This window comes from Trematomus bernacchii, unplaced genomic scaffold (assembly GCF_902827165.1).
Source record: "Trematomus bernacchii unplaced genomic scaffold, fTreBer1.1, whole genome shotgun sequence".
NCBI classification, from domain to species: Eukaryota; Metazoa; Chordata; class Actinopteri; order Perciformes; family Nototheniidae; genus Trematomus; species Trematomus bernacchii.
The window spans coordinates 8,609,981-8,628,477 of record NW_022987705.1 but is presented as its reverse complement, the minus strand read 5'-3'; positions in this window follow the sequence as shown (position 1 = coordinate 8,628,477).

The following is an 18,497-nucleotide window of genomic DNA, read 5'->3' as shown; positions in this document are numbered from 1 at the left end:
TAGAATATCTTTCATTGGCCAAAACTAGATCAAGTGTTACCATATTCATTAGCCAACATGTATATCAACATCAATTTTGGGATATATTTACAGTTTGGTTATGGTTACATAATGAATATTACAGTTTTTTAAAAGGGCAACTCACGCATTTTGTAATAACCATTGCAAAATGTAATAATTTATTACAAAATGCAGGGAAATGTATTTTATATTGCGTTCAGGTTGTTACAGAATGCAGCAGATTATTACAAAATGTGGGTTTTATTACATAATTACATGAAAATGTTCTTGAGTCATTACATAATGTGTTGTTTATAGGCCTTTTCTTTTATTCTTTCCTTGTCCTTCTTTTAATGAGTATTTTGATAACTGTTACACATTGATAGAAAAAAACAAATTAAGCTTCTCATTATTCAGACTCAGCTCTCAGCGCTTAAGCTTCTTTTAAATGTTGATAAAACCAAGGTAATGCTCTTTTCAAAAACTAAAAAGACACCAGAGCCTGTTTTAGATATTGTAACTACGCAAGGGATAAAACTTGAAGTGGTTACCTGTTACAAATACCTTGGTATCTGGCTTGATGATTGTCTCACTTTTAAACTTCATGTCAATAACCTGCTTAAAAAACTGAGGGTTAGGCTAGGTTTCTTTTCCAGGAACAAGTCCTGTTTCTCACTTGAGGCCAGAAAAAGGCTAGTCACTGTGACCTTTTGACCTGTGCTGGACTATGGTGATCTGATCTATATGAATGCACCTGCCAATTGCCTGGTCAAGTTAGATGCCGCCTATCACAGTGCACTGAGATTTGTGACAAACTGTAAAGTATTAACCCATCACTGTACCCTGTATGCAAGGGCAGGTTTGCCTTCACTAACTGTACGGAGGCTCAGTCACTGGTACATTTTTATATACAAAGCCATGTTAGGGAAACTTCCTTCCTACATCTGCTCCCTGATCTCACGGCGAATTGTAAGTGGCTACTGCCTGAGATCGAATGCTGTGGTTTTATTAAATGTGCCAACTGCTAGGACTGTCTTAGGGAAGATAGCATTTAGATGCGCAGCTCCGCTAACTTGGAACAGTCAGCAATTTGGTTCCACTAAATGTTTTTAAAGCAAGGATAGATGCTATCCAATCGGAAACTGTTGGAACCTGTAAATGTTACTAGCTATGTAAACTGTAGTCACTGTAAATATGCTGTATGATGTCCTTTTTTGTTTTTCTGTTATGTTTATATGTATTCATGTGGAACCTACTTGCAGCAGGTCACCCTTGAAAAAGAGATCAATGATCTCAATGGGATTCACCTGCATAAATAAAGGTTTGAAATTAAATGAAAGATTTTTTTTATCAGAACATGCATTTCTCCTCATTGTGAACATATATTGCACTCATGTTCAGAATATATGGTACGTACATGGTCTTTTATAAATCTGAATATATATATAGTGCATACATGTCCCCATATAATTGTGAATATATAGCGCATACATGTCCCCATATAATTGTGAATATATATATAGTACATGTCCCCATATAATTGTGAATATATTCTGCATACATGTCCCCATATAATTGTGAATATATTCTGCATACATGTCCCCATATAAATCTGAATATATAGCGCATACATGTCCCCATATATTTGTGAATATATATAGTACATGTCCCCATATAATTGTGAATATATTCTACATACATGTCCCCATATAAATCTGAATATATAGTACATACATATCCCCATATATTTGTGCATATATATAGTACATGTCCCCATATAATTGTGAATATATATAGTACATGTCCCCATATAATTGTGAATATATTCTGCATACATGTCCCCATATAATTGTGAATATATTCTGCATACATGTCCCCATATAAATCTGAATATATAGCGCATACATGTCCCCATATATTTGTGAATATATATAGTACATGTCCCCATATAATTGTGAATATATTCTACATACATGTCCCCATATAAATCTGAATATATAGTACATACATATCCCCATATATTTGTGAATATATATAGTACATGTCCCCATATAAATGTTAATATATAGTAAATGCATGTTCACATATATACACAACCAATATATTATATATATTTACATATATTACTCAATATATGGAAAGCGGCAATTACTGATGTATTTCCCATATATTACAATATATTATCACAATATATTATTCAATATATATATATTGTAATATATTAACACAATATATTATTCTATATATCTTCAATATATTTTCAATATATTTTGTAGATATGAATAAATATGTTTTTCATGTTGATTATTAATCAGTATCACTTGGTGTAGCCAACAGCAAGATTTCCTTTATTAAATCTTTTCAATTAACCAGTAAATCAGAAAACAAAATAATGCAATATATTGACAGTTAATATATGGGGAAATATATTTTCTTTGCGTAAGGGGCCCCTCTGTTGTTTCCCCGACTCAGACTGCAAGGAATCTGGGTGTGACCCAAGATAACTAACTGTCCTTCACTGCAAACATCGCTGCAACAACCCGCTGCTGCAGATACACTCTTTACAACATCAGGAGGATACGTCCCCTCCTGACCCAGGAAGCGACGCAGCTTCTGGTCCAGGCTCTCGTCCTCTCACGCCTAGACTACTGCAACTCCTTCCTGGCTGGTCTACCTGCATGTGCCATCTGACCTCTGCAGCTCATGCAGAATGCAGCGGCTCGTCTGGTCTTCAACCTTCCTAAATGTTCCCACACCACGCCGCTCCTCCGCTCCCTTCACTGGCTTCCAGTAACTGCTAGAATCCACTTCAAGACACTGGAACTTGCGTACCATTCTGTGACTGGTTCTGGCCCTTCCTACTTCCAGGACATGGTTAAACCATACACCCCAGCACGTGCACTCCGCTCTGCATCAGCCAAACGGCTCGCTGCACCCTCACTGCGAGGGGGACCCAAGTTCCCATCAGCAAAAACACGTCGGTTTGCTATCCTGGCTCCAAAATGGTGGAATGAGCTCCCCATTGACATCAGGACTTTGAAAGCTTACACATCTTCCGGCGCAGACTGAAAACTCATCTCTTTCGACTCCACTTCGACCAAAAAAAACAACAAAAACAAAAACAAAATAAAAAGCACTTATATACTAACTAAGCACTTATATACTAACTAAGCACTTACATACAAACAAAACACTTACCTACTAACTAAGCACTTACTAACAAAGCACTTATATACTAACTAAGCACTTACATACAAACAAAACACTTACCTACTAACTAAGCACTTACTAACAAAGCACTTATATACTAACTAAGCACTTACATACTAACAAAGCACTTATATATTAACTAAGCACTTACATACAAACAAAACACTTACCGACTAACTAAGCACTTACTTACTAACAAAGCACTTATATACTAACTAAGCACTTACATACTAACAAAGCAGTTATATACTAACTAAACACTTACCTACTAACTAAGCACTTACATACTAACAAAGCACTTACATACTAACTAAGGACTTATATACTAACAAAGCACTTACATACTAACAAAGCACTTACATACTAACAAAGCACTTATATACTAACAAAGGACTAGCTTATCTAAAGCTAGTTGAGTAGCACTTGAAATGGTTTGGCTCTATGAAACCTGATGTACTTATATGATTCTGTTTTCTTCAAGTTTGTATCTTCTTGGTCGAATGCACTTATTGTAAGTCGCTTTGGATAAAAGCGTCAGCTAAATGAAATGTAATGTAAACATGGAGGAAATGAAGTTAAAACATGTCAAGAGACACTTCACCGTATTTAACACACTATAAGTTACATCAGAAGCATCTTCTGCTGTCGTACACTGAACCCACCACAGACTTTATACATGGTACAAAAATATAGATTATCATGGCTGTTCAGAAGTAGAGATGAAACCCTAAGAAGTGTTTGTACTGCAACCATCAAACTGAGGGGAGCCCCTCTTAACCTGTGGATGGTATTTGGGGCCCTGGTGGTATTCTGGGAGTTGAAATTCAAACAGTCCTCAGCTCAAGGTGTTGATCTTCCTCTATTCTCTGTATGGATTAACTTGACAGATCCATAAATTACTGAAGCGAGCAAGTTTTGTCTGGGTTTACCAGTGAGCCAATAGGAGCGGATTTAAATCAACTTTGTGACAGTTTTTTGTATATCCAAGCTATATTTGATGTATTGTGTTTTCCAGAATTGTGTCATGATATTCTAAACATATTTATGGAGGCACCAAAGCGCCAAGAGAGGATTATTTTCCAAATTGATAAAATGTACAAAAAATGTTGACATTGGGGACCGATACAAATCTATTAGAATTGTTTTTTGTTTTTTTTACACATTTTCAATGGAGCTGCTCCCAGTTACATAAACTTTCATCAAGTTTAATTAAAATAAGCCCAGCAGTTGGACCAACAAACAAAAATAAACTCAAAACATGACTTTACTTTTACTTGTGCCAACAATCGCACAGTTGACAACTTTTGGGTCCAGCATTTCTGTAGCAAAGGTGTTTACAGGGTGGGGATGCTAGCCCTACACTATGTGCGTTCTCATGCAGGCTTTCCATCTGTGGCATAGTTAGTACCTGCCTATAGTCATGGTGAAGATGCAAATATGCTGCAAATTTGTCCAAGTGGCCATTGGTACTGAAATCGAAGAATAAAATCATTCCCCTTAAAAATATGGTCCTCAAAGGCCATTATTATAAAATACATTCTGTAAAACTGTGGACAGGTCACATGATACTGCATCCTAGGTCAATAATTACTCTGTCTCTTAGTATTCAAAATGTTCATTTCAAAAAACTATTTGTAAAAAGCCAGAAAATGTTAAATCTATAAGCTGATTCAGTGTTTATTAGGTGTGCATTACGGAAAAAGAGAGCTGTTTAGAGAACATAGTTTCACTGTGTGAGATGGTGCTTGTTGATGGCTTACTCACACGCTAGGTGCCATTTCTGTTTCATGGAAAAACACATTGTGCATTCAGTACAACAGATAATTGCGTGGGTGTAGACTTGTCGGTACTTCCTTGTTGTTGAAATGAGACCTGGCTATTTCCTAAAAGTGTGTCAGTGGCTTGTGGCGCTGCAACATATGGCGTCACACCAGCTGACTTGGCTCTAGATTGCGAGTCCATGTATTATATGCATTAGTGTAGAACGTCTGTGCAAACGTATTGGTAGCTTGTGACTTTGAATGTGTCTGAGTTACGTGTGTGTGTGTGTGTGTGTGTGTGTGTGTGTGTGTGTGTGTGTGTGTGTGTGTGTGTGTGTGTGTGTGTGTGTGTGTGTGTGTGTGTGTGTGTGTGTCTATTATACATTTCCAGGACAGCACAGGAAGTTCAATTTTCCTGATTATCCTGCCGTCTTCCTGCATCCTGACACCAAAGGAAAAACTTCACACCGAGTTTGAATCTAATTAATATAAGAAAATTGGCATATTTGTCATCTGAGCCATTCAAGTTTCCCTTAAAGGTCCCATGACATGGCCATTTCTACTGATCATAATTCCATTGTTGAGGTCTACTAGAATAGATTTACAATGTTCAATGTTCCAAAATCACACATCTCTGTATAGTATGTGTATTCACTCTCTGTCCTAAACGGCTTGTTGGAGCTCCTGCCCCCCCCCCCCCCTCCCTATGAGCCCACTGTGCTCTGATTGGTCAGCTCGCCCACTCTGTTCTGATGAGTCCCCCACCGTTACAGCAGAACATTAGTGATTATGTGTTACAATGGCGTTAGCAACCAGAAAATGACACCAGTAATGACAAACTGAGAATGCTGCGTGGGGTCTGGGTGCCGTGTTGGCGGGATGTTGTGGGGCTCGCTGCTGTGCCCTTTGAGGCTCGAGGAGCGGACAGTGTGAGCTGGATTACTGGTGTTGTTTCCTGGTTGCTGCGTGGGGTCTGTGAGTTTGTGTGTGTGCTCAGGCTGAGTTCAGGCTGAGTTTCGCGGTGTCTCGCTGTCTCAGGCTGAGTTCAGGCCCGCGGCTGAGAAAAGATAAGGCTGAGTGAGTGTGTGTGTGTGAGGAAGTCTGTCGATTGGTCCATTTGGACCAATCCGCGGAGCCGTTACGTCACTATACTCAGGAAGAAAAAAATGGAAAAAGAAAAATCTCCAACGAGGCGTTCTGGGGCAGCATAGACAGGTCTTTTCTGTGTTAGAGTTTTACTCGCTAGTGTACTTAGGGTAGGGTTTGTGACTTTGCAGACCGTTTACATAAAACATAAAAAGCTACATAACACACAAGGGGATGGGTAATAACCAGAAAAGCATGTCATGGGACCTTGACCACTACAGACTAAATTATAGAAAAGTCCTGATATTAACGGTTACTCCTGCACTTGCACAGAAGGGTGGCTGCGTTTTACAACAAAATATGGGCTTACAAATCTTAACTTGTATTGTTTTGTCAACATTACAAAATTGTTACCAGTGTTTACAACTCTGAAGATTATTGTCTGCATCTTAAGAAATCCAATCACTGCACGTTAACAGCATCAGGTTACATTACATCAGGCCTGATTAGATCTAATTAGATAAGGATTACATCGTCACTTAAACACTTTGCTAGCCAGGAAGACAGAGGACCAAGCCAACAACGAGAGGAGAGACTTTAATTCGCGCTGGCTGTCTGAGGCTGTCGTTACTCCTTTCTTCTTATCGTGACTTTTATTATCTAATCATGCCAGTACGCATTAGGAGACGACTCGGATACACAAATCGAATTTGACTCACACTGCTACCGAACAATGCAAATAAGACATGGAGGTGTCTCTGTTTATTTGTGATCACATCTCTGTGTTCCAGCTGTCACACTCTGGATGGCAATGTATACATACATTGAGAGAGAAATAATGCACATAGAAACCATGGGAGATGTTTTGTTGCAATGCATGCATCATAGACCTTTTCACACCTAAAGGCTTTATTGAATCCGAAGAAGTCAAGACCTCCAAGTTTTGTACCAAGCCATCCGTTGGTAAAAATCCCTGTTTAATCCTTCACTTGTCAAAAAGGGGACACTGCTGGTTTATTTCCTTATGTTGCTAATTGTGCTTTAAGTTCTGCCAAAGCCTGCTGGATTTTTCCGACACCAAACTGGGTTGCTCATGGCAGAGGACACTTGTGGGGACTGAGAACAAACAAGGTACTATGCTGTTATTCGGAACTCAGGGATGGGAAACTCAGGATGACGATTGAATTTTGACCTTGGACCTCAATATGTAATGACATAAAAAATGAAACAACTCTTCTCTCTGTCTTCCTGAAGCCCTGATGATCATGATAAGGTCTGCTCTGATCATGAGGGTAATTTTCTGTTAAATTTGAGGAACCACACAAACAAGTGACTAAAGAAAATGTCTATTATGCCTGGAATAGCCAACTTGTGATTACTGCTGTCCTATTCAAACCTGATTAGTACAACACAGCACATTAATCTTTGCAATGTGAACAGTTGATTCCACATTTCACACTGGTTTTTAACACAACAGCTTAAAGCAGTAAAAGTCAAAGCATTCTATTTCAAGGTCATGGACATAATTCCTAATATTTATTTAAAAAATGGCTTGAGATGTTTTATTGGGAGTTTTCTTTAAACTAAAGCTTGAGTAGTCAAACTACGGCCCTTGGCCAAAATATGGCCTCCTACCTTTTTCAAAATGTCCCGCTTTAAAGTTTTAAAATAATAAATTAGGCTTTAGCATATTTTTTACGAATGGCGCTGCACTGAGATTCTAGTTTAAAGGTGGGGTAGGTAATTTTGGAGAAACCAGCTCGAGTGCGCTAGCATTTGAAAATACACAGCCGGAAGAAATCTGCCACTTCCTTACAGAGCCCCTCCTCCAACACACACGAACCCGCACATGACCAATGAGGGCACGAGATAAGTTTGTGCACAGATGGAAAGCTGACAGGCAGGTAGGCCATCCAGTTACTTTAGCCGGGCCGGCTAGAATGATTGGTCGTGCTTTTTACAGTACTACGGCTTCCACAGATGAACATTTTGTATGGATTTTTTGTCAGATATTCATTGCTATCGGGATGTTAAGAGCATTCCATGGAATATAACAAAAAGTGTATCTCTAGCCGGTTTCTCAAACTTACCTACCCCACCTTTAAACTCTATAGCTTTTAAAAACATTGTATAAAATAATATTTTTCTTACCTTTTGGTTCGGAAACCAATATTTTACCTTTACGCCCTGTATATTAGAGGTACAGTAAACATTTACATTTGCATTATATTTGTTTAGGTGAGGGCATCCTAATATTTTAATTGGCAACTTCTCTGAGTTAAAGAGTTTAATTAAGAGCAGCAGAAACCATTTAACTTGTGAATATTATTAATAAGTAATATGAGGGCACACCACAACGTTGCTGTTCAGATGATTGTTTTCCATGTTTTCCACTTTTTTACTAGCAAGACTTTGCTGGGCTCCTTGTGTTTTTTTCAGCCATATCAGGGTTAATCAAATCAAATTAGAGATTTTCCAATTTTTGGTTGGGTTGTCAGAAAATGAGAATCAAATAAAATCTTAGATGACGTTTTTCATTGGTGAGTTGACAATTTCAAATACAATGCCGTCCTATATCACCCGGCTAACAGCAAACCGAGATGTCTTTGACATTAATGATATGCTGGTTGTGAGGATGCATGCCCTTTATTGTAATGTATTGAGCATGAACGTTTACTTCAGGAGAAATGATATCTGTGTTTATAGAGCAAATGTTAAATATATATACAATAGGTTGTGTGAGATCACCACACCAGTGTTGACGGAGCATAAACATAACAATTCAAGTCTATGTGTGGGCAGACACACACACACACACACACACACACACACACACACACACACACACACACACACACATACACACACACACACACACACACACACACACACACACACACACACACACACACACACACACACACACACACACACACACACACACACACACACAGGAATGATAAGATATACGAAGCCACCAGCACTGCAGCAGTAATGCCCAAAATTAGTAAGAGGGGACCAGCTCTCTGTCTCTCTCCCTCTCACATGCTCTCTCTCTTATATCTGAATCAAACACCACTCAGCTAAAGCAATTATGGAAATTATACAGTTTAATTGTGGTTGTGCTGATGTATTATTACTGAGGTTCTTCAAAGTGGACGTCTAATATGGTCTCTTGACTAAGGGTTACTGTCCTTGTTGATGATAATAGCAATAACATATAGAGTAACAGCCTATAATAAAGAATCCATTATATAACATTAACCGCCTATAGAAAGAACACAGTTTACCCTTAGGGTATTTTTTGGTGAAATCACAGCAGATTTAAGTTTACATAACCGACTCTAAGTTTAAAGGGGAGGTCTTCTCAGTGAATAGTCGGCCTTTAGATTTTCAAAGGGATTCAAGTCTGGGCTTGGACTCAAGGACATTCTTGTTCAGGAGCCAGTCCAGTGTTGAGCTGGTTGGATGCTAAGGTCATAAAACATATTTATTTTGCTGCAGACATTCATAAGCAGATTCTCCTTAAGAAGTGTCCCACATGTAGCTTTATCAGTTGCCTCCCTGCAAAGTTCCCCTCATCTCTGCTGTTAGAAATACCGTCCCCATTTGATGCTGCTGCTCCAAAGCTTCACAGAAAGGACTGTGCTAGAGGGTACTTTCAGCCAAACATACTGCAGCACTTTGTTTTGCAGAGTTCGGTGCAAACCACACATTTTACTTCACACTCTTTCATGTGATCTTTTTGCTAATCTTGCTGTTATTGCAGCCAACTATAATTAAGTCCAATTATATTCATCTTCTAATGAATCCACCATCTGTGCTAATATTAAATCCCAGCAGTTTATGGGGATATCTTCCTAAAAAGCAGTGTGTGTGTGCCAGGAGATGAAATTGAATACATATGTGCACAGATGCTAGGGTTTAGAGAAGAATGCCCCCGTGCACATGGAGGTGATTTGGGATCATTGTTCCTCCACACCAACATTACCACTGCTTTCCATTGCCTTTGTTGGGCTGAAAGGTAGTGATTTCCTATTCACACTTCAATGTATTATTCAAGGGGAATACATTGAAATGTATGTTATATGTTTCTTGTTGCCTCTTCTTCAGAACTTAATGTTGTGAATGTTGTACTACATTCAATATGTAGGAAATAAAAGTTAGCAATATTTTGCAAATAAACACAGAGAGAATAATGGACATACCCACACTATTGCACATACATTTGACATTGCAGCTTGTCTCCATTTACACTATGATGACAAAACAAGCGTTTTAACCACCTAAAGAAACATTAGATGATTGGCGCAAGAGACAGGCTTACAGTTATATCTCACACAGGCTCTGCCCTCTACTGGACTCTATGGGTACTACTCTCTATCATGCTGTGCGTGCTTTCACCTACTGAGTTACGTAAACGTAGCCGGCCAATCGGGGCGAGCCTACCTGAATGCGCTTGCAGGCCCACAGTATATAAGGCGGCTACGCACTCCGCCCGTCATCCTTTTTCTCTTCAGCGAGCGAGCAACAACTGAGCAGAGAAAGTAAAACGTGAGAGCGGGCCACGGTGCGTTCAAGGACAGAAGAAGCTCCGATTAATGCCTCTTTCTCTCTGAGAGAAAACAGCATTATGGCAGAGCGTGCGCTCTCACAGGAGCGTGCCGTGGTGCGCTCAGGGACCTCAGTGGAAAATCTGCCGTTTTTTTCTCTGAGTGAAAACTGCATTATAGAAAAACGGCCCTTTCTGTGTGAGCCCCCCATGGGTCAAACTTCCTTTTATGGAGGGTTTGACGGCGGAGTGGGCCACCAGAGAGTACCACAGCTTCATAGCTGCGGCTCCGCAGCTGATTGCACATCCCCTAACACAATATTATGGGGAATGGAAAATCAGTTGTGGATGGACAGGACACTGAGACTGGGTTATTCACTCCAGTTTTGCAGCATCCCTCCTCCGTTCAGAGGCATGAGAGAGGCAAATCTGTCATCCCAAGAGGTTTCCTCTCGGCAGAGATTCAGGCCCTGTTGCAGAAACAGGCGGTGTTTGTTGTGCACTCTCAAGACAGAGAGAAGGGGCACTATTCCCTGTACTTCATGGTTCCCAAGAAGACAGGAGAATTCAGGCCTATTCTGGATCTTCGATGCCTGAACCGGCACATTGCATGCAAGAAGTTCCATATGTTAACTATGAAACAATTACTGGGACTGGTGCAGCCAGGCGATTGGTTCACAACCATCGACCTGAAGGACGCTTACTTCATGTCGAAATTGCTCCAAAGCACAGAAAGTATTTGCGTTTTGCCTTCCAGGGGGTAGCCTACGAGTACAACAGACTGCCGTTCAGCTACTCCCTATCCCCACGCAAGTTCAGCAAATGTATGGCCACGGCGCTGCAACCGCTGCGCGACCATGGCATGAGGGTGTTCTTTTATCTGGACGACCTCATAGTCATGGCCAGGTCCAGGGAATGGGCAATGTTTCACACAGCCCAATTGATCCTACACCTAACCAAGTTGGGTTTTGCGGTCAATTGGAAGAAGAGCTCCCCATACCTCACCAGCAGGTAGAATATCTGGGGGTGATACTCGATGCAGGCAGACTACGTTCCACCCTGACAGAAAGCAGACAGGCATCCCTGCTGCGGGCAGTCTGCAGGCTGCGTCAGGGGGCGACGGTGACAGCTTTGACCATCATGCAGACTTTGGGTCTCATGACGGCTGCTCACTCCGTAGTGCCACTCGGACTGCTGCATGCACGTCGCATGCAGAGGTGGTTTATCGGCCTTCGTTTAGATCCTAAGAGGCACAAACGACGTCTGGTGACCATCCCCCCCTCAGTAGAGAGCAACCTCCGATTCTGGGGGTCCCCAGAGAATCTGCGGAGGGGAGCTCCACTGGGGCGAGTGACCTCCTATATCACAGTCTTCACAGACGCTTCAGTGACAGGATGGAGGAGGACATGCCTAGAGAGAGCTATAGGTGGTTGCTGGCCTCTGACAGGGGCTCGGCACAGCAACCTCCTGGAGCTGCAAGCAGGGATGTTGGTCCTACAGCACTTCAAACCCTTAATACAGGGCAAACATGTGCTAGTGTAATGAACAATTACAGGCCAATATCAAACCTGCCATTTCTAGGTAAAATCATTGAAAAAGTAGTATTTCAACAGTTGAGTAACTTCTTGCATTTAAATAACTGTTTGGATGTGTTCCAGTCAGGATTTCGTCCAAACCACAGCACTGAGACTGCTCTTGTAAAGGTCTTCAATGACATCCACTTAAACACAGACAGTGGCAGAACTTCAGTGTTAGTATTATTAGATCTCAGTGCTGCATTTGACACTGTTGACCACAACATATTACTAGACCGACTAGAAAACTGGGTGGGACTTTCGGCAACAGTTCTAAATTGGTTTGAGTCCTACTTAAAGGACAGAAAAAACTTTGTTTCTATAGGTAAATACACATCTGAGTTGACAAATATGACATGTGGGGTACCTCAAGGCTCCATCTTGGGGCCTCTTCTCTTTAACATCTACATGCTACCACTGGCTCAGATAATGAAAAACAACAAAATAAGTTACCATAGCTATGCGGATGACACACAAATTTACGTAACAATTTCACCAGGAGATTATGCTCCAATTCAAACACTGAGTAAGTGCATTGAACAAATCAATGACTGGATGTGTCAGAACTTTCTCCAATTAAACAAAGATAAAACTGAGGTAATGGTTTTTGGAGCCAAGGCAGAACGTATAAAAGTTAGCGCTGAGCTTCAGTCTGCAATGTTCAAAACAACAGATAAAGCCAGAAATCTAGGTGTAGTCATGGACTCTGACCTGAGTTTCAACAGTCACATTAAAACAGTTACTAAATCAGCCTACTATCACCTAAAGAACATATCTAGGATTAAAGGACTAATGTCACAGCAGGATTTGGAAAAACTTGTCCATGCTTTTATCTTCAGTAGACTCGACTACTGCAATGGTGTCTTTACAGGCCTCACTAAAAAATCTATTAGAAAGCTGCAGCTAATTCAGAACGCCGCTGCTCGAGTCCTCACTAACACTAAGAAAGTGGATCACATCACTCCTGTTCTGAAGTCTTTACACTGGCTTCCTGTGTGTCAAAGAATAGATTTCAAAATATTGTTGCTGGTTTATAAAGCTTTGAATGGTTTAGGCCCAAAATACATGTCTGACCTACTGCTAAATTATGAACCATCCAGAACCCTCAGGTCTTCAGGGACTGGTCAGCTTTCGGTCCCCAGAGTCAGAACTAAACATGGTAAAGCAGCATTCAGTTATTATGCTCCGAATATCTGGAACAAACTCCCAGAAACCTACAGGTCCGCTGCAACTCTTACTACTTTTAAATCCAGGCTGAAGACTTTTATTTTTGCCGCTGCTTTTAATTGAACTATTCACATCTTAAACTGCACTGTAACTTTTAACTTTTATCCATGTATTTTTTCTTTTAATGTTTATTTTATTATCTTTCCTTTTTAATGACTGATTTTAAATGCCATTTTTAAAATGTCTTCCATTTTTGTAAAGCACTTTGAATTACCTTGTGTTGAAAGGTGCTATATAAATAAACTTGCCTTGCCTTGCCTTGCCTAGTGAGGAGCGACAACCACACCACAGTGGCGTACATCAACAGGCAGGGCGGAGTCCGCTCCATAGCCTTGACCGCAGCAGAGAACCTGTGGTTGTGGGCTTCACAGATTGTGTTGTCTCTAAGGGCCCTGCACATCCCGGGATGGGAGAACGGGGGGGGCGACCTCATGTCAAGAGGCGGACCCCTGCCAGACGAGTGGAGGCTTCACCCGGAGGTGGTGAAGCAGGTCTGGACTCAGTTCGGAAGGGCAGAGGTGGACCTGTTCGCCAATCGGCGCAACAGCCACTGTGCCCTGTGGTTCTCCCTGGCCCGGTGGGACAATCCGCCCTTGGGGGTGGACGCATTTGCACACGAGCCATGGCCAAGAAAGCTGCTTTACGCCTTTCCACCGCTGCACCTTATCCCCCCCTCCTGGAGAGGGTGAGGCAGGAACATCTGTCAGTCATCCTATCCTAGTGGCCCCAGATCGCCGCCTGGCGCCGTGGTACACAGAGGTAACACAGATGATGGTGGGCCAGCCCTGGGCGATTCCTCAGGTCTGGGGAGCGCTGTCTCAGGAAGCAGATGCAATAGGGGCGTTACCCACTCTGGGCCAACCTCTCCAGGCTTGGCTCCTGAGAGGGACAGGCTGAGACAGGTGGAGCTGTCTGACAACGTTATTCAGACTATCCAGGCAGAAAGAGCAGAATCCACCACAGCCTGTTACAGGCCAAAGTGGGCAGGATTCCGGCGATGGTGTGAAGGAAGGAGTCTAGAGCCTCTGTCATGTACGTTGGGCTCTATTCTTGTCTTATATACTGTGGGCCTGCGCGCGCATTCAGGTAGGCTCGCCCCGATTGGCCGGCTACGTTTACGTAACTCAGTAGGTGAAAGCAGGCACAGCATGATAGAGAGTAATACCCATAGAGTCAAGTAAAGGGCTCCGCCTATGCTTATATAACTAGGGTTACAATACGTAACCCCCCGTTATGTGTAGCCAGGAACTATTATCTCTGCAGTAAAACTATTAAACATTAGTAAATATGGCAGAAGTACATGGATATACCAAAAAGAAACCTTTTCTTTTACCTTTTACTTTCCATTTGTATGTCATTGGAACATATTTATTTAATATATCTCCTTAAGGGGTAGGTAATTTTGGAGAAACCAGCTCGAGTTCACTAGAATTTGAAAATACACAACCGGAAAAAATCTGCCACTTCCTTACAGAGCCCCTCCTCCAACACACACGAACGCGCACATGACCAATGAGGGCACGAGATAAGTTTGTGCACAGATGGAAGGCTGACAGGCAGGTAGGCCATCCAGTTATTTTAGCCGGGACGGCAAAAATGATTGGTCGTGCTTTTTACAGTACTATGGCTTCCACAGATGAACATTTTGTATGGATTTTTTGTCAAAGCACTTAAGATATTCATTGCTATCGGGATGTTAAGAGCATTCCATGGAATATAACAAAAAGTGTATCTCGAGCCGGTTTCTCAAACTTACCTACCCCACCTTTAAATATAAAAATGTATTAAATGAGGGTTTTACGGTTGCTGTAGGATTTGAAATTAGTTTTGTTTATCAAGTAGAACAATGCCTTCTCGAGAAAAAACATCTAAGACATTTTCTATTTTTAGAAAAGGCATAAAATAAAAGGATGAATGCCTCTTTTATCCTCGTGGTCAGTTTTTTCGTCGTCCTTTTCCCTTGTTGGCTATATCTCCTCTCTCTCCAATTGTGTTTTTGTTATCACTCAAGGAAGTGTGACACAGTGGAGAACCATTAGGAGGGATGCAGTTTGCTCTGAGCTCATTGTAAATCAATGACAGGACAATCAAGAGTGTACCGTCTGCCAATGTCCTTCACACACAGCTGGATGGGAATCATTTTAAAAGCTCCAAAAGGCCCACTCTCTGTACTCATCATCAAATGCACTCGGTCTGGGTTGTGAAGGGGGAGTGGGTCTAGCGCTTGACAGATAACAGTAAATCAATAGATCCACTAGGAGCCCTATCTTCAACACAGATGGGGCAGTTGAACATCTTTAAATGGCCAGACAATTGGGACCGCAGCATCAGATAGATGATAGGGCAGATGTATGGCTGAAGACTTTGAGCAGCACACAAGCTGGGCTGTTGAGAAGAAATCAATGACAAGCCTATTAACCTGTGTGTCAGCTGTTCTGTTGGCTGTTGGAGGGGAGCTTGCTAATGAAGATAGGAGAAGAAAGGGTCGAGATAGTGAAAGAAACAACAAAGAGAGATTAGACAGAATATGCCAGATAAAGATGAGTTATCTTCAAGAGTCTGTGAAAAGCAAAGACTTCTGGTCGGTCTCCAAAAAAAAGCCATGTTTTTTTTCAAAAAGGAAGCCTTGTGAGGAATTGTTTGCCTGAAGACTGAAGAGAAGACAGACAGACGGTGCCAGCAGATAGTGATGTTCATCACATGCATCATATTCATTTGGTTGCTGGTGTTTATTTGCCAAAGAGCTCAGTGGAGCCACCAAAATCTTCTTTACAAGGTTCAAGGTTCTTTATTGTCAATCTGACATAGCTACAGAGTAATTATGTAGTTGAAAATCTTATGTCACAGGCTTCTCCAACAATGCAACATAATAACATAATAACAATAAGAGCAAGAGCAATACAACATGGATGTTCCTGACTTTTAAGCCTCTGTCTCTGTCTTTCTCCAAGACTTGCATGCACACACACACATTCACACACTGACACAAACGAACAAACACACACATGCAGACAAACAGTATTTTGGTACCTACGTCTGCAGTTCAGACTCTCTGGCTCCATCTGTTGACACATCCATGTACAAGCAGAAGAATCAACTCATCACACTTTAAAAGTAGGATTTGCATCACGCAAACATATTTGTAATTGATATATGACTTAACAAATTGTTAATATTCTCTTTTATACGTTTCAAGATTATCTGAAGAAATCCATGCAATCAGCAATGACGGCCCTTTTACTCGTGCCTTATCATAACTATAGCAGGCTGTATGCACACAAACAGATATAACTGTTTTCAACTTGTCTGTAATTCTAATTTGGAAAAAAAATGTATACTGTATTTTAAAAATTAAATGTATTTTCCTAGCCCAGCCATACAGGATATTGTATACAGTGTATCACTAGAGGTCACTGTAAATCTCTTTTAAAATGAACTTCACACTTAGCATGTCTGTTTAGTCAACAGCCTATTCTTGCCTTGAACAGTGTGGGTGCTATTTCACAGCTTACTGTGGCTTTTAACAATGCAACAGTGAAAAAACAGCAAGGCCTCAGAGTGGGACTTTAATTGGAACCATGTTTTAACAAGTTTAGAGTTTCCTTGTAACCTTTTTAGGAAATGTTCAAAACAACGTGGGTTTAAGATTCCACAATGCCTCAGTAATCTATATTTAAACTCACTCCTTGGTCTCCAAAAGAGCAACATTGACAATTAAAATCACTTCCCTCAGGCGACATACAGCAGTAAAAAATCTTGATATCAAAGGCGATGTTCAATCAATTGCGTCATGAACAGGAGGTGTGAAGAAGATACAAAAGATTGTGCTGAATCTCCTGCTGTGACCTTGATCACAGAATACGCAGCCACATGTCAAATGTATTCTGAGTAACTTGTTACATCATATTACACCATGAAGACAATCAGGAAAGGGTTTCCAAGTAAGCTTTCTGCTTCACACATTTCTGCTTGAAGCTCCAAGCAATGGGAAATAATTGTAATTCCAGACAGCTTAGTGGTAAAATTACCCTCGCTATCCCGTTGCTATTGTGTGTGTGTGTACATGAACACACAAGTGACCGTGTGTGTGAATGTGTATGTGTCCGTGCCAGTGTTTCAAATTACACTCAAGTCTCTTTGGGACGGTCCTAAAGATAGTGACCAGGCAGGAGTGTGTCCATGTGGTGTAACATTGCAGCACTCGGAAGCAGAAATAGAGTGCGCAGAACTGCTCTGACAGAGAGAGAGGAGAGGATTACAGTGCAATGAAAATGTAAAACAGAATTAAAGTGAGAGACTGGAGTTGTGGAGTTGATCAACCTATGCTACAAATGTGTGTGTTAACACCTCAAAACTGCATGTACAGTAGTATGAAAAAAAACTCTTTGTGCAAGATATAGACAAATAATAACTGAATTACCGTCTGCTTCTCAAAATCTGTTTATCCAATGAAACCCGCTCGAGGGAATAGAAAAGAACAATAATACCATTTGAGTGTGTGGTGAAATGTGATCCGACTATGAAGCAATGAGTAAGTGCCATAAATAACTGTCATTCCACAATGTAAAATCACATTCATCCCTGCAAAACAAATATCAAGTCCAACCACTAAAATACTATGCTTTAGAAAATATATACCACTATTTCATTGTGTGTAGTGAAATGTGATGTACCTATGGAACAAACGTGTGTGTGTGTGTGTTCCACCCTCTCCTCCTCTTCTGAGCCCCATGCCTCCTTAATTCTCTCCACCTTCCAACTCACCAGTATTTCAGTAGTTTGTCGTAAAACCCCCAAACTACTGCTGAATCTAACCCATGCAGATTCTACATTCATTCCCAGCAATAGAATATGATAGAATAGAGTAGAGTTTAATAGAGCACAATAGAGTACAGTAGAATAGTGCAGAGTATAGCATAATAGAACAGAACAGAATAGAATGTAATGGAATAGAAAAGAGTGGAATAGAAAATACTAGAGTAGAATATAATAGAGTAAAGTAGGATAGAGTAGAACATAATATAATAGAGTAAAGTAGAGTAGAACAGAATAGAGTTAAGTAAAGTAAAGTAGAATAGAGTATAACAG